Source organism: Salvelinus namaycush, chromosome 4 (assembly GCF_016432855.1).
Source record: "Salvelinus namaycush isolate Seneca chromosome 4, SaNama_1.0, whole genome shotgun sequence".
In the NCBI taxonomy this organism is placed as follows: domain Eukaryota; kingdom Metazoa; phylum Chordata; class Actinopteri; order Salmoniformes; family Salmonidae; genus Salvelinus; species Salvelinus namaycush.
Genome location: NC_052310.1, coordinates 9,192,911 through 9,210,074, shown reverse-complemented (window position 1 = coordinate 9,210,074; position 17,164 = coordinate 9,192,911).

Here is a 17,164-nt window from a genome sequence, read left to right as displayed (position 1 = left end):
AGTACAATCTTTGTCCCCATGTGCATTTGCAAATTGTAGTCTGGCTTTTTTATGGCAGTTTTGGAGCAGTGGCTTCTTCCTTGCTGAGCGACCTTTCAGGTTATGTCGATATAGGACTTGTTTTACTGTGGATATAGATACTTTTGTACCTGTTTCCTCCAGCATCTTCACAAGGTCCTTTGCTGTTGTTCTGGGATTGATTTGCACTTTTCGCACCAAAGTACGTTCATCTCTAGGAGACAGAACACGTCTCCTTCCTGAGAGGTATGACGGCTGCATGGTCCCATGGGGTTTATACTTGCGTACTATTGTTTGTGCAGAGGAACGTGGTACCTTCAGGCGTTTGGAAATTGCTCCCAAGGATGAGCCAGACTTGTGGAGGTCTACACATTTTTTTCTGAGGTCTTTTACTGATTTCTTTTGATTTTCCCATGATGTCAAGAAAAGAGGCACTGAGTTTGAAGGTAGGCCTTGAAATACATCCACAGGTACACCTCCAATTGCCTCAAATTATGTCAATTAGCCTATCAGAACCTTCTAAAGCCATCACGTAATTTTCTGGAATTTTCCGAGCTGTTTAAAGGCACAGTCAACTTAGTGTATGTAAACTTCTGACCCACTTGAATTGTGATACAGTGAATTATAAGTGAAATAATCTGTCTGTAAACAATTGTTGGAAAAATGACTTGTGTCTTGCAAAGTAGATGTCCTAACCGACTCGCCAACACTATAGTTTGTTAACAAGAAATTTGTGGAGTGGTCCTGTATTTTTTCATAATAAAGTTATTACCACTGCTCTCCTACTGGGGATGTAACCACTCATCTGGCTCTGTCTTCTCATTGGATGCTTTGTCTGTGAAGGGAGAAGCCTGGGTATCATGACGTTTAACCGTCATTTATACTGTACCTGACGTAAGTGCGCAAAGCAAGAACGCAATTAGTCATGCAAATGGTTTCCCTGCGCATAAATATGTCAGCCAAATTTGGCCATTTTGTAGTAGCTAAATGTGTATTTGCATTGCGTAATCCTTACAAATTTGGCTTTATGGAGTATACGCCACACTATATAGTGAAACTGATACCAAAACTGAAACTGACTATGACTCATAACCAGGTCTGGCCAATGAGGATGTCGCTGAAGTCTGCCAATCAACCAGAAGAGGTCTGTATAGAGTCTTACTGCAACAATATAGAGCTCTCTCTCTCGCTCTGACAGCGCTGTTGAAGCTACTGTAGACCTTCATTGCAAAACAGTGTATTTTAACCAATTATTTGGTGACATATGAATATATTTAGTATAGTTTTATCTTAAAAGGATAACTTCTTTTAATGTTTCACTATTTTTATGAAATTTCACTGAGGAGGATGGTCCTCCCTTTCCTCCTCTGATGAGCCTCCACGTGTTCCAACACATAACGAAAATAACATTACAGACAAAAGACTTTACATCTATCAGTTACACAAACTGTACATTCCAGTACACCATCACAACAAGAAGGTCACATGGGGGAGAGGCGTTGTGCCGTGAGGTGTTGCTTTATTTGTTTATTGAAACCAGGTTTGCTGTTCACTTGCGCTATATAAGATTGAGGGGAGTTCCATGCACTCATGGCTCTGTATAATACTGTGCATTTCCTTGAATTTGTTCTGGACCTGGGTACTTTGAAAAAGAAAACCTTGTGGCATGTCTGGTGTGGTAAGTGTGTGTGTTAGTGCAATTTGGAATTCCCAACACATTAATGCTTTTTATAAAACAAGAAGTGAAGCAGTCAGTCTATCCTCACCCCTTGCGCAAGACGTGCAGCTCTGTTCTGGGCAACTATCTGGCCGGCAGGACATACCTACCTACCTGCATGGCAGGCCGAATCTACCGGACCTATCTGGATGGCCAGCCAGACCGATCTACTTTGACAACCGGCCCGATCTAGCCGTCCAGCCGGACCTACCTACCTGGCCAGCAGGCCAGACCTACCTACCTGCATGGCAGGCCGAATCTACCGGACCTGGCTGACCGGCCGGCCGGACCTACCTGGCCTAACTTGCTTTCCGGACGTAACTCTCCCTTGACAACCGGACCGATCTAGCTGGCCGAACGGCGGAACAGACCTACCTACCGGAACTACATGTCTGGCCGGACCTACCCGGCCTGCCGACCGAATCAGGACCAATCTGGACAGCTGGCCGGACCTATCTGACCGGTCGGCCGCACCTATCTGATTGGCTGGACGGATGGACCTACCTACCTGGCCGGCAGGCCAGACCTCTCTACCTGGCGGGCAGGCCGGACCTACCTACCTGGCGGGCAGGCCGGACCTACCTACCTGGCCGGCCGGACCTACCTACTTGGCCGGCAAGCCGAACCTACCTACCTGGCTGGCCAGCCGGACTTCCCTACCTGATCCGGCCTGGCGGACCTACAGTACGTCAAAAGTTTGGACACACTTAATCATTCAAATCAAAATAGATTATATATTTGAGATTGGTCAAAGTAGCCACCCTTTGCCTTGATGTCATCATTGTACATGCTTAGCATTCTCTCAACCAGCTTCATGAGGTAGTCACCTGGAATGCATTTCAATTAACAAGTGTGCCTTGTTAAAAGTTAATTTGTTTAATTTCTTTCCTTGTTAATGCGTTTGAGCCAATCAGTGGTGTTGTGACAAGGTAGAGGTGGTATTTAGAAGATAGCTCTATTTGGTAAAAGACCAAGTCCATGTTATGGCAAGAACAGCTCAAATAAGCAAAGAGAAATGGCAGTCGATCATTACTTTAAGACATGAAGGTCAGTCAATGCGGAAGATTTCAAGAACTTTGAAAGTTTCTTTAAGTGCAGTTGCAAAAACCATCAAGCACTATGATGAAACTGTCTCTCATGAGGACCACCACAGGAAATGAAGACCCAGAGTTGCCTCTGCTGCAGAGGATACGTTCATTAGAGTTACCAGCCTCAGAAATTGCAGCCCAAATAAATGCTTCACAGAGTTCAAGTAACAGACACAACTCAACGTCAACTGTTCAGAGGAGACTATGTGAATCAGGCCTTCATGGTTGAACTGCTGCAAAGAAACCACTACTAAAGGACACCAATAAGAAGAAGAGACTTGCTTGGGCCAAGAAACATGAGCAATGGACATTAGACCGGTGGAAATCTGTCATTTGGTCTTATGAGTCCAAATTTGAGATTTTTGGTTCCAACCGAAAATGTCTTTGTGAGATGCGGAGTAGGTGAACGGATGATCTCTGCATGTGTGGTTCCCACCGTGAAGCATGGAGGAGGAGGTGTGATGGTGTGGGGGTGCTTTTCTGGTGACACTGTCTGTGATTTATTTAGAATTCGAGGCACACTTAAACAGCATGGCTACCACAGCATTCCGCAGCGATACGCTATCGCATCTGATTTGTGCTTAGTAGGACTATCATTTGTTTTTCAACAGGACAATGACCCAACACACCTCCAAGCTGTGTAATTACTATTTGACCAAGAAGGAGAGTGATGGAGTGCTGCATCAGATGACCTGGCCTCCACAATCACCCGACCTCAACCCAATTGAGATGGTTTGGGATGAGTTGGACCGCAGTGAAGGAAAAGACTGTTGGAAAAGCATTCCAGGTGAAATTGGTTAAGAGAATGCCAAGAGTATGCAAAGCTGTCATCAAGGTAAAGGGTAGCTACTTTGAAGAATCTAAAATCTAAAATACATTTAGATTTGTTTAACACTTTTTTGGTTACTACATGATTCCATATGTGTTATTTCATAGTTTTGATGTCTTCACTATTATTCTACAATGTAGAAAATATTAAAAACAAAGAAAAGCCCTTGAATGAGTAGGTGTGTCCAAACATTTGATGACTACTGTACCCGACCTTGCTTGACGTACCTACCTTGCAGACGGGATCTATTTGGCCGGATGGCCAGTCCTTACTGACTTACTGTTGAAGTCGTAGGTTACATACACTTAGGTTGGAGTCATTAAAACTCGCTTTTCAACCGCTCCACAAATTTCTTGTGAACAAACTATATTTTTGGCGAGTCGGTTAGGACATCTACTTTGCAAGACACAAGTAATTTTTCCAACAATTGTTTACAGACCTACCTACTCGGCCAGCAGGCCGAACCTACCTATCTACATGGCCGGCTGTCCGGACCTAACTGGCCTATTTGGCATTCCAGCTGGAACTCTCTACCTGGTGGGCCAGCCGGTGGGACCTACTTACCTACCTGGCTGGCCGAACCGATTTGTCCCCCCTATCTGGCCGGCCGAACCGATCTGTCGCCCCTATCTGGCCGGCCGGCCATACTTAGTCAATCTGGCATTCCATCTGGACCTACCTGGCTGGCTGGCCGGACCTATCTGACATTTCCATTCATTGGACCTTTCCACCACAGCACAGCTCAACCAGATCTGGTCCGTCACAGCAAAGCTCAACCAGACCCGGCCCGCCTCAGCACAGCTCTATCAGACCTGGCCTATCACAGGACAGTTGTACTGTATGGGACCATGCCCACCTCATCTCAGCCTGGCTCTACACAGCACCGACCACTACCCTAAGTCCTGGCAAAACACTGTTGAGGGTAGTGCACCATGTATCAGTCACATCATCAGCCCTCATATGCTGAGAGTTTGGAGCTTCGCCAGCCACACTTCCCTCCACACCACCCTCCTCAATTCCCCCACAACCACCCTCCCAGGCTAGTTTTGGTTCCCCTCCCTACTCCCCTCCCCAGGACAAGCCTGGGACACTCCTGCCCCCCTTGGTAGCCCCAACCCTGCAACAGGAGCCAAACCAAGGCCTCCTGTGCACACCTAGAATGGAGCATTGGCAGCCAACCTGATCCCTGCAGCAGCTGCACTCCTTTGGTGGGAGCTTCATCAGGATGGACTGTGCTCTGCCAGCACTGCTCTCCCAGTTCCCTCCCCAGCCCCTGCATCCACCGGCTTGAGGGAGGTCTGTCAAATGCTCAGTCTGCTCTGCTCTCATGTGGTTGCCTAGGGACCTTGGCAAAGTCTCGACTCACTCAACAAATAGCTGCAGATGACCCTATGGCTGTTAGCTCTTATGGGAATGAGCTGAATAAACCCTCTGACATTAAATCTCATAGGGATTTAGGCTAATGCACCTAAATGTGCGAAGTATGATTTCAAAAATGGACACAATTGACATTTGGGTACAGGACTCGTGTCCTGACATTCTGGTTCTGTAACGGCAGTCTAGCTCTTCCTCCTCCTCGGACGAGGAGAGGCGAGAAGGATCGGAGGACCAATGTACAGCGTGGTAAGTTTCCATGATTTAATAACAAGAAAACTAGACAAAATACAAAACAACAAACGTACTAACCGTCACAGTCCCGTGTGGCACAAACACTGACACAGGAGACAACCACCCACAAAATCCCAACACAAAACAAGCCACCTATATATGATTCTCAATCAGGGACAACGATTGACAGCTGCCTCTGATTGAGAACCATATTAGGCTGAACACAGAAACAGACAAACTAGATACACAACATAGAATGCCCACCCAGCTCACGTCCTGACCAACACTAAAACAAGCACAACACATAAGAACTCTGGTCAGGACGTTACAGGTTCTCTCTGAAAACATGGTTAAATTATACATGGTTAAATTAAACCTTGGTTTTCTGCGGAGCTATCTGAGCTCATTCAGATTAGAAATCAGGCCTGGGCCAAAGCAAGGAAAACTGACTCTGTAGTGGACTGGCAATCTTTCAGACAATTAAGAAAGCTAAATCAAGCTACTTTTTAAGCTCTATCTCTGACTCTGCTGGTGATCCTTCAAAATGTTGGTAAATGCACTGAAGCATACACATTCCTCTTCTTCCCTGCCTAAGCAAGTTCTGTCTGACTCTGGCATCGTAACTGAGAAGAGTGGAATAAGTGATGCTTTTAATCATAATTGTATCTCGGCAGGCTTTTTATTTAAGAGAAACGGTGGTTTAATTGACCCTGGTCAGTCAATCTGCCAACCTCTAGCTGACTTAACGGTTAACCTGGTAACTTCTAGTGAATCTTTGTTTTCATAAAAAAAGATATGATCTGTGATGTGCTGATAAGCTCTCTGCCACCCTGATTGCTGAATCATTAACCCATATTTTAACCTGATGATTATATCTGGTACTATCCTGTTAGGAAGGAGGCCCATGTACTCCCTCTTCACAAAGGTGGTGACCCTAAATAATGATTGCCCTATTTCTAAACTTTCTTGCCTAGCCAAAATATTAAAATGCTTAATTCATTCTTAGCTAAGCTATTTCTTATCTTTGAAATGTATTCTAAATGTACATCAGTTAGACCAGGTCATAGCACTATATCTGCTGCCTCTGTAACGGCTGTTTTCCTCTTCTTCTGAAGAGGAGGTGTAGGGATCGGACCAAAACGCAGCGTAGGTGGAATACATGATGAAATTTATTTAAACAAGATGACGAACACGAAGAACACTTGAATAACTACAAAACAATAGACGATGTGAACAAACCTGAACTAGAGAACATAACGCACTAACAGGAACGAACACATACCCGAACGAAAACGAAACAGTCCCGTGTGGTGCGACATACACAGACACAGGAACAATCACCCACAAACAAACAGTGTGAACAACCTACCTTAATATGGTTCTCAATCAGAGGAAACATAAAACACCTGTCCCTGATTGAGAACCATATCAGGCTAATAGACAATGAACCTAAACATAGAAACACATAACATAGAATGCCCACCCCAACTCACGCCCTGACCATACTAAACAAATACAAAAACAAGGAAAACAGGTCAGGAACGTGACAGCCTCTCTAGTTTATAAATGATGTGGTTAACTGTATGAATAAAAGGTGACATTGAGCAGCTCTCTTCATTGACCTGTCAAAGGCTTTCGATACTGTTGATCACTCATTGCTAATTCATAGCCTTGCCTCAATTAGTCTAGACCAGGCTGCATGTAACTGGTTGAATTTCTTTTCTCACAAATAGAACTCAACGTGTGTCTACTGATGGTGTTAAATCAGGTTTCGTGGATATTACGAAAGGTATTCAGCAGGGGTCTTTTCTGTGGTACTGCAGTTTTTACTGTTTACATGAATAATATTGACTTGTCTGTAAAAAACTGTAACCTGCACTTGTATACCGATGATACTACTTCGTATGCTACTTCCCCCACGGTTGACCAGGCACTAACTGATCTAGAGTCTGCCTTCATTGTTGTAACGTCGACGCTGGGAGTCGAGAAACAGATGCAGGTGGTAAGTTTAACACAACCAAGAACATGGAACGATACAACATAAGGGTAGCGTCTTGACATGAAACACAGAAACAATACTGCCTGGGGAAGGAACCTAAGGGACTGCCAGATTACGGGAAGGGAATGAGAGAGGTAATGGAGTCCAGGTATGATGAAGCGCAGGTGCGCGTAATGATTGTTAGTAAACCGCCGAAGCCGAACGCCGGAGGGGAGCAGACGTGGCAATTGTATTACAGATACACTTAATTGACCTGAAATTAGTACTGAACGCAGGTAAAACTAAGTATATGTTGTTCTCTAGAGCACATAAAAATAACTGATGATTTCAGCATATGTACTTTAGATGGTGTCCATATTGATCGTGTCCAATATCCGGGCATCTGAATAGATGACAAGCAGATTTTTTTAAAGGATACTGACAAGTTAGTTAAGAAGTTGAGAATAAAAATGGGCTTCTTCTATTGAATTAGTTCCTGCCTCTCGCTAAGTAATAGAAAGCAGACTATACAGTCAACGTTCCTATCGGTCCTAGACTATAGTGACGTCATATATAAACGCAGCTGCCACTTCATTAAAGCCGTTAGATGCAGTTTATCATAGCGCATTGCGCTTTTTTTATGGGTAACAATTTTGGTACTCATCCCTGCATCCTCTTTGATGTCACGTAGGTTGATACATTGCTATGTTTTCGTTTATAAAGCCCTTTTACAAAACGTCCCAGTGTACCAAACATCATTACTAAACTTTAGACATACGAGTTACCACACCCGGTCTCAGGGATGGTTAACTCTGGAAATTCCTTTGGTCTCTACTGAGTTAGGCAAATCAGCTTTTAGTTCTGCAAACATGGTGCAAGAACTATCTTCAAAATGTTCTTAAATGTTATGTTGTGGTGCCTCTTGGGGAATTCAGAAAGCTGATTGAGGACCTTATTACTGATGAATGGGTTTGTTTTTTATGACCATGTTTTTCTTTCTACTTACATTTTGTATTTATATTGTGTATTTTCTGTAATTTATGTACACTACCGTTCAAAAGTTTTGGGTCACTTAGAAATGTCCTTGTCTTTGCATCCCGGAGTCATCTCTTCACTGTTGACGTTGAGACTGGTGTTTTGCGGGTACTATTTAACGAAGCTTCCAGTTGAGGACTTGTGAGGTGTCTGTTTCTCAAACTAGACACTCTAATGTACTTGTCCTCTTGCTCAGTTGTGCACCGGGGCCTCCCACTCCTCTTTCTATTCTGGTTACAGCCAGTTTGCATTGTTCTGTGAAGGGAGTAGTACACAGCGTTGTACGAGATCTTCAGTTTCTTGGCAATTTCTCGCATGGAATAGCCTTCATTTCTCAGAACTAGAATAGACTGACGAGTTTCAGAAGACAGGTCTTTGTTTCTGGCCATTTTGAGCCTGTGATCTAACCCACAAACGCTGATGCTCCAGATACTCGACTAGTCTAAAGAAGGCCAGTTTTTATTGCTTCTTTAATCAGGACAACAGTTTTCAGCTGTGCTAACATAATTGCAAAAGGGTTTTCAAATGATCAATTAGCCTTTTAAAATGATAAACTTGGATTAGCTAACAAAACGTGCCGTAGGAACACAGGAGTGATGGTTGCTGATAATGGGCCTCTACGCCTATGTAGATATTCCATAAAAAATCTGCAGTTTCCAGCTACAATAGTCATTTACAACATTAACATTGTCTACACTGTATTTCTGATCAATTTGATGTTATTTTAATGGACAGAAAATGTGCTTTTCTTTCAAAAACAAGGACATTTCTAAATGACCCCAAACTTTTGAACAGTAGTGTAATTCAGGGCTCATCTGTAAAATAAACCTTGGTCTCAGTATGACTCCCTTATTAAATAAAGCAACAATAAAAAGTTACGTTTGCTCACGTTAAGTTGTGATTGACAGTTTGCTGCAGGAAGTCTTGGAAAGGAAATCACATCCTGTAGAGTTGAACAGAGAGACAGCAGGGGAGGAGAGGAAGGTGGACCAGAGGAGAGGGTCAATTGCTATTACAACTCCCTCTTCCAATCAAGCATGAGTGTGGGTGTATGCATTTGTGTGTGTGTGTGTGTGTGTGTGTGAGTGACAACTGAATGTAACTGCATTGCTATGTCTCGCCTCTCCTCTCCCCAAAGGAATATTAATCTGTTTGATTAACCGTCTGCAACCATTCTCTCCTTCAATATCACTCTCCTTTCTTTTCCTTTCATTCTGTCCGTCCTGTTGTTTATGATTCTCTCTGAGTCACCTCTCTTCCTTTCGTTCATCCTCTCTTTAATTAACTCTCCTTTTTCTCCCTCCACCTCTTTCCCTTTCTTCCTCCCTCGTTCCCCCTCATCTTTTGTCTCTGCTCCCTTTCTCCATCTCTGTCCTTGTATCTTTCCCTCTCTAGTAGCGCCTGCATCGTTGAGCAATGTGAGTGTTAACGCACGTGCCAGAGCCTGCACGTGTGCTCCTGTGGCAGACTGGCACACACTGCTCTCTGAACGAGAAATGCCTTGATCTAAAAATATGAGGAAGAGAGGAGAGGAGGAGGAGGAGGAGGAGGAGGAGGAGGAGGAGGAGGAGGAGGAGGAGGAGGAGGAGGAGGAGGAGGAGAGAAATATAGAAACTGCAGTTTATTTTTACACCCAGATTTCCCCTGCAGAATTTAAAGCGTGACATCCACATTTTATATTTATTTATTTGTCACTTTAAATCTTTCTCTCTTAGTACAGATCTTAATTTGATCACTCTTTTGTTGCTGCACAGCAGGAAATGCAAACCTGTAGTGTATTCAAGGTTTAAAAACCATTCCGAAGTTTGTTATTTCCACTTTGAAATGACTTGATTTGCCCTGAAGAAAAATTATCAACCCCTACAAAAAAATGTCCATTCATTATAATCCAAAAATAATTCACATTTCCTGTTGCTGCAGGAGTATTTTCCTGCTATAGTAAACTAGCTCAAATTAAGAAATTACATCTTTATCTCTGTATCCACTCTGTATCTCTCTCTCCCATTTAGAAAAGTTATTTTAAGAAGCAGGGTTTCTACAGGAAAAGTGTTTCCTGCTAATGAATGAAAAAAGTTGCAAACATAATCACATGTATACACTGTATGTTGGGGGGTATATTCTAGGTGTGAGCAGGTGAAGAGGTGAGTAGTGTTTAGCACACGTACACACACATGAAGCACTGCATTGGACTGTAACACGGACGCCTAGCAACCACCCCGGGTGAGCAAGCGCTTCATCACCCAGCGTCTAAACCACACACACAGACACGCACATCAACACACACAGACACACAGTCTTGTTCAAATATCCTTGTGGGGACACAAAATTGATTCCCATTCAAAATCCTATTTTCCCTTACACCTAAACCTAACCCTAACCCCAAAACCTTAATCCTAATTTTAACCCTAACCGCCCTAGAAATAGCCTTTTTCCTTGTGGGGCAAAATGTCCCCAGTTGGTCGAATTATAGTTAAACATGTCCACACACACACACACACACACCAACACACACACACACACGTCTCTGGATATGTCCTGTAGAAGAGAAGGACCAGATCAACTATATTTGATTTATTCTGTAGCGTAATAATCCAATATCTACTGGTATTTACGCCTGCCTTGTAGTCAGTGGTGGACTAGGACAAGAATTCAGCCCTGGGATTTTATTCACACCAGCCCACATCATGTGTACGCCGCCAAATTATGCATTTTCTATATACTACGTCATCCAATTGTGCAATACGTCATCCAATTCTAGATGTCATATGAATTTGTCAAGTTATATGATATGAAACAAATCCAATTTGTGCAATATGTTACATTTTTTTTTGTGTGTTTAAGATCCCGGAGTGCATCTTCCAGACATGTTATAAAAGCTAACGACTTTTCTCCGGAATCATCATCTCCCCTTAGTGTTCATTACATTACAGGTCTCCAGACTAACATGTTCTCCTGAATCATCACCTCCCCTAAGTGTTCATTACATTACAGGGCTCCAGACTAACATGTTCTCCTGAATCATCACCTCCCCTAAGTGTTCATTACATTACAGGTCTCCAGATTAACATGTTCTCCTGAATCATCACCTCCCCTAAGTGTTCATTACATTACAGGGCTCCAGACTAACATGTTCTCCCGAATCATCATCTCCCCTAAGTGTTCATTGCATTACAGGTCTCCAGACTAACATGTTCTCCTGAATCATCACCTCCCCTAAGTGTTCATTACATTACAGGGCTCCAGACTAACATGTTCTCCCGAATCATCATCTCCCCTAAGTGTTCATTGCATTACAGGGCTCCAGACTAACATGTTCCCCTGAATCATCACCTCCCCTAAGTGTCCATTACATTACAGGGCTCCAGACTAACATGTTCTCCTGAATCATCACCTTCCCTAAGTGTTCATTACATTACAGGGCTCCAGACTAACATGTTCCCCTGAATCATCACCTCCCCTAAGTGTTCATGTCACGCCCTGGTTGTAGAGAGGTTTTTATTCTCCATTTTGGTTAGGTCAGGGTGTGAATAGGGTGGGCATTCTAGTTTCCTTATTTCTATGTTGGTGTGGTTGATTCCCAATCAGGGGCAGCTGTCTATCGTTGTCCCTGATTGGGGATCAAATATAAGTTGTCATTTTCCTTTTGGGTTTTGTGGGATGTTGTTTTCTGTTTAGTGTCTGTTACCTGACAGAACTGTTCGCTTCCGCTTTGTTATTTTGTTTGAGTGTTTTTTGAAAATAAAAATCATGAACACTTTCCACGCTGCGCTTTGGTCCACTCCTTTCGACGAGAGCCGTGACAGTTCGTTACATTACAGGGCTCCAGACTAACATCTTCCCCTGGTATCACTGGTGCCGCTAACTTTTACAGGTGGTGGCACCAGTCCACGATTTGGGTCAGACCCACATCATAAGTAATTATCTTATAAAGTCATTCATAGTGCTTTATTAACAAGTATAATAAATAGACCACTGAAGTATTCAATAAATACTTTGTTTCATTTAACATGTCCAAGCAGGTTCAATATATGATGATTCAATATATTTGATGTGCATCCTAATCCAGTGATTGTCATGAATTTTGAGTTGATATGCAGACTATAGTTGCTGTATTTTACTGTGAAAATAGGACCCCAGAATTTCCAGATTTGTTTTAATGTTCAATAGAGATGAATTACATACATCTTTATGTGCACTAATTCATTCGGGAAGGGATACTTAGTCAGTTGCACAACTGAATGCATTCAACCACATTTAACCCAGCCCCTCTGAATCAGAAAGATGCGGGGGACTACCTTAATCGACACCTTTCAGTTACTGGCCCAACACTCTTAACCGCTAGGCTACCTGACACCCTTTAACGTCTGCAGAAGTGGAAACACATTAACAAGAACACTGACTCTTAAAACAGTGCCTTCAGAAAGTAGTCATGCCCCTTGACTCATTCCATATTTTGTTGTGTTACAGCCTGAATTCAAAATTGATTACATTTATGTTTTTTCAGCCGTCTACACACAATGCCGCATGATGAAAAAGTAAAGACATGTTGTTTTTTTATGTTTGCAAATGTATGTAAAATTAAATACAGAAATATCTCATTTACGTAAGTATTCACACCCTTGAGTCAATACTTTGTAGAAACACCTTTGGCAGTGATTACAGCTGTGACTCTTTCTGGGTAAGTCTCTAAGAGCTTTCCACACCTGGATTGTGCAACATTTGCCCATTTTTCTTTTAAAAATTATTCAAGCTCTGTCACATTGGTTGTTGATCATTACTAAACAACCATTTTCAGGTCTTGACATAAATGTTCAAGTAGATTTAAGTCAAAACTCAGGAACATTCACTGTCTTCATGGTAAGCAACTCCAGTGTAGATTTGTCCTTGTGTTTTAGGTTATTGTTCTGCTGAAAGGTGAATTCAGCTCCCAGTGTCTGGTGGAAAGCAGACCGAAACAGGTTTTCCTATAAGATGTTGCCTGTGCTTTCTTTTTTATCCTGAAAAACTTCCCAGTCCTTAACAGTTACAAGCATACCCATAAAATGATGCAACCACTATGCTGAAAATATAGAGAGTGGTACTCAGTAATGTGTTCTATTGGATTTGCCCCGAACATAACACTTTGTATTCAGGACAAAAAGTGAATTGCTTTACCACATTTTTTGCAGTATTACTTTAGTGCAGGGTTTCCCAAACTTGTTCCTGGGGACCCCAAAGGGGTACATGCTTTGGTTTTTGCCCTGGCACTACACAGCTGATTCAAACAATCAACTAATCATTAAGCTTTGATCATTTGAATCAGCTGTGTAGTGTTAGGGCAAAAATGTCACGCCCTGACCGTAGAGAGCTTTTTATGTCTCTATTTTGGTTTGGTCAGGGTGTGATTTGGGTGGGCATTCTATGTTCATTTTCTATGTTTTGTATTTCTTTGTGTTTGGCCGGGTGTGGTTCTCAATCAGAGGCAGCTGTCTATCATTGTCTCTGATTGAGAATCATACTTAGGTAGCTTTTCCCCACCGATGCTTTGTGGGTAGTTAATTTCTGTTTAGTGTTTTCACCTTACAGGACTGTTTCGGTTATTCTCTTGTTTATTTTTGTTATGTTCAGTTTTAATTAAAAACAAGCATGAACACTTACCACGCTGCGCTTTGGTCCGATGATTCCTCTTCTTCAGACGACGAATACCGTTACAAAAAAACTAAACGTGCACCCCTTGGGGGCCCCCCGAAGACTGACTTTGGGAAACGCTGCTTCAGTGCCTTGTTGCAAACAGGATGCATGTTTTGGATTATTTTATTCTGTATATGCTTCCTTCTTTTCACTCTGTCAATTAGGTTAGTATTTTGGTGTAACTACAATGTTGTTGATCCATCCTCAGTTTTCTCCTATCACAGCCATTAAACTCTGTAACTGGTTTAAAGTCACCTTTGGCCTCATGGTGAAATACCTGAGTGGTTTTCTTCCTCTCCGGCAATTGAGTTAGGAAGGACGCCTGTATCTTTGTAGTGACTGGGTGTATTGATACACCTTCCAAAGTGTAATTAATAACTTCACCATGCTCAAAGGGATAACTCAAATGTTCTTTTATCTACCAATAGATGGCCTTCTTTGCGAGGTACTGGAAAACCTCCCTGGTCTTTGTGGTTGAATCTGTGTTTGAAATTCACTGCTCGACTGAGGGACCTTATAGATAATTGTATGTGTGGGGTACAGAGATGAGGTAGTCATTCAAAAATCATGTTAAACACTATTATTGCACACAGAGTGAGTCCATAGAACTGTGACTTGTTAAGCACATGTTTACTCCTGAATGTATTTAGGCTGGCCAGAACAAAGGGGTTGAATACTTATTAAGCTTTTCATTTTGAATTCATTTGTTTAAAAAAAACACTGACATTATGGGGTATTGTGTCTAGGCAGTGACAAAAACATCTAAATGTAATACATTTTAAATTCAGGCTGTAACACAACCAAATGTGAAAAAGTAAATGGGTGTGAATACTTTCTGAAGGCGCTGTAAGTTTTTGTATTTTAAATTAATTTTTTTCTGTGTTTTTGAGTATTTTCAAATAAAGTGGCAAAATCAACTACATCTACTTTAAGTATTTGACAATATTTTCAAATAATTTCCTATAAATATTATTTTATTTGAAACTATTTTCAAATACTTGTTTCCAAATATATATAAAACACCCTTAGGACCAAACATACCTGGGTTCAAATGCATGCAAGCATACCAATACATACCAATACCAATTGGCATGCAAGCATACCAATACTTTCCAAGTGTATTTCCAAATACATTTCCAAATATTAAACTACTTGTATTTCCAAAGACTAAACATATTCAAATACTTCCTTTGTAATGTATGTTAAAGTTAGTGAACAGTGGAGGCTGGTGGGAGGAACTATAGGAGGACATGCTCATTGGAATGGATTGAATGGAATAAATGTACCGGAGTCAAACGTGAGGTTTTCATATGTTTGATGTGTTTGATACCATTCCATTAATTCCATTCCAGCAATTACAATGAGCACATTCTTCTATAGCTCCTCACACCAGTCTCCACTTTTATTGAAATACCTTAAATAGTATTTGAACCCAGGTCTGATACCCAGGATGCATCGCTGCAGGGGTCACCTGGGATCCAGAGATTTCTTGAAAATGGCAAACACACACAAGCATGCAAACACACACACAAACACACACACTCATCCACTCACACACTCAGCAGCAGCCGTTTTAATCAGAATCATGTTTTTAATCAATAAAATGAATCCCTGTTTTACTTTGAACAGGATCAACGCAACGCATGCTGAGAAATCTCCAATCAGACTAAAACTGCCCTATGGACCCTGGATCAGTGCCTACCCACATCCAACACTCTCCATCCCCTCTATCCATCTCTCCCTTTCCATCCCTCTATCTCCCCTCCAGCATCCTTCCATCCCTCCCCTAATCCATCCCTACTTTCCCTGCTATATCCCTCCATGCCCTTAACAGAGGAGGCTGGTGGGAGGAGCTATAAGAGGAAGGGCTCATTGTACGGCATCAAACACATCAAACATATGGAAACTCTGTTCCATTAATGCCATTCCAGCCATTACAATGAGTCCATCCTCCTATAGCTCCTCCCACCAGCCTCCTCTGTCGCCTAATAGTATTGATCCGTCTTTCCTAGAATGCTTGGTGCAGACTTTGTCTCCGGAATCCCGATCCAACCTCTTTCTGATCGTTAGAGCTCTCTACCCATTTTGAGAACGGTCATTAATTAATGATTCTGAAACAATCAAATCAATCAACCCACACACCCATCCAATCTAATTTACATAGTTGTTTCCACAAGGTCCATTGTCCCAGAAGCGTTCAACAGTGTTTACTGGACGAGTAGAACACACACTCAATATTTCCCTCTACACTGGTGTAACACTATCTACACTGAGTGTATAAAACATTAGGAACACCTTTCCATGACAGACTGACCAGGCGAATCAAATCAAATTTTATTTGTCACATGCGCCGAATGCAACAGGTGTAGACCTTACAGTGAAATACTTACTTACAAGCCCTTAAGGCCCTTAACCAACAAGGAATGCAGTTCAAGAAATAGAGTTAATAAAATATTTACTCAATAAACTAAAGTAATAAACGAAATCAATCAAAAGGTAACACAAAACATTTACATAACAATAACGAGGCTATATACAGGGAGTACAGAATCCAGGTGAAAGCTATGATCCCTTATTGATGTCACTTGTTAAATCCACTTCAACCAGTGTAGATGAAGGGGAGGAGACAAGTTAAACAATGATTTTCAAGCCTTGAGAATATTAAGACATGGATTGTGTATGTGTACCATGCAGAGGGTGAATGGGCAAGACAAAATATTTAAGTGCCTTTGAACGAGGTATGGTAGTAGATGCCAGGCTCGCCGGTTTTTGTCAAGAATTGGAACACTGCTGGGTTTTTCACGCTCAGCGACTTCCCATGTGTATCAAGAATGTTCCATCAACCAAAGGACATCCAGCCAACTTGACACAACTGTGGGAAGCATTGGCGATGACATGGGCCAGCATCACTATCGATTGCGCGACCCGGGCTGGAAAAACCCTGGATAATTGTTATTCTAACTTCCGCGACGCATATAAGGCCCTCCCCCGCCCTCCTTTCGGAAAAGCTGACCACGGCTCCATTTTGTTGCTCCCAGCCTATAGACAGAAACTAAAACAGGAAGCACCCGCGCTCAGGTCTGTTCAACGCTGGTCCGACCAATCGGATTCCACGCTTCAAGATTGCTTCGATCACGTGGACTGCGATATGTTCCGCATTGCGTCGAACAACAACATTGATGAATACGCTGATTCGGTGAGCGAGTTTATTAGCAAGTGCA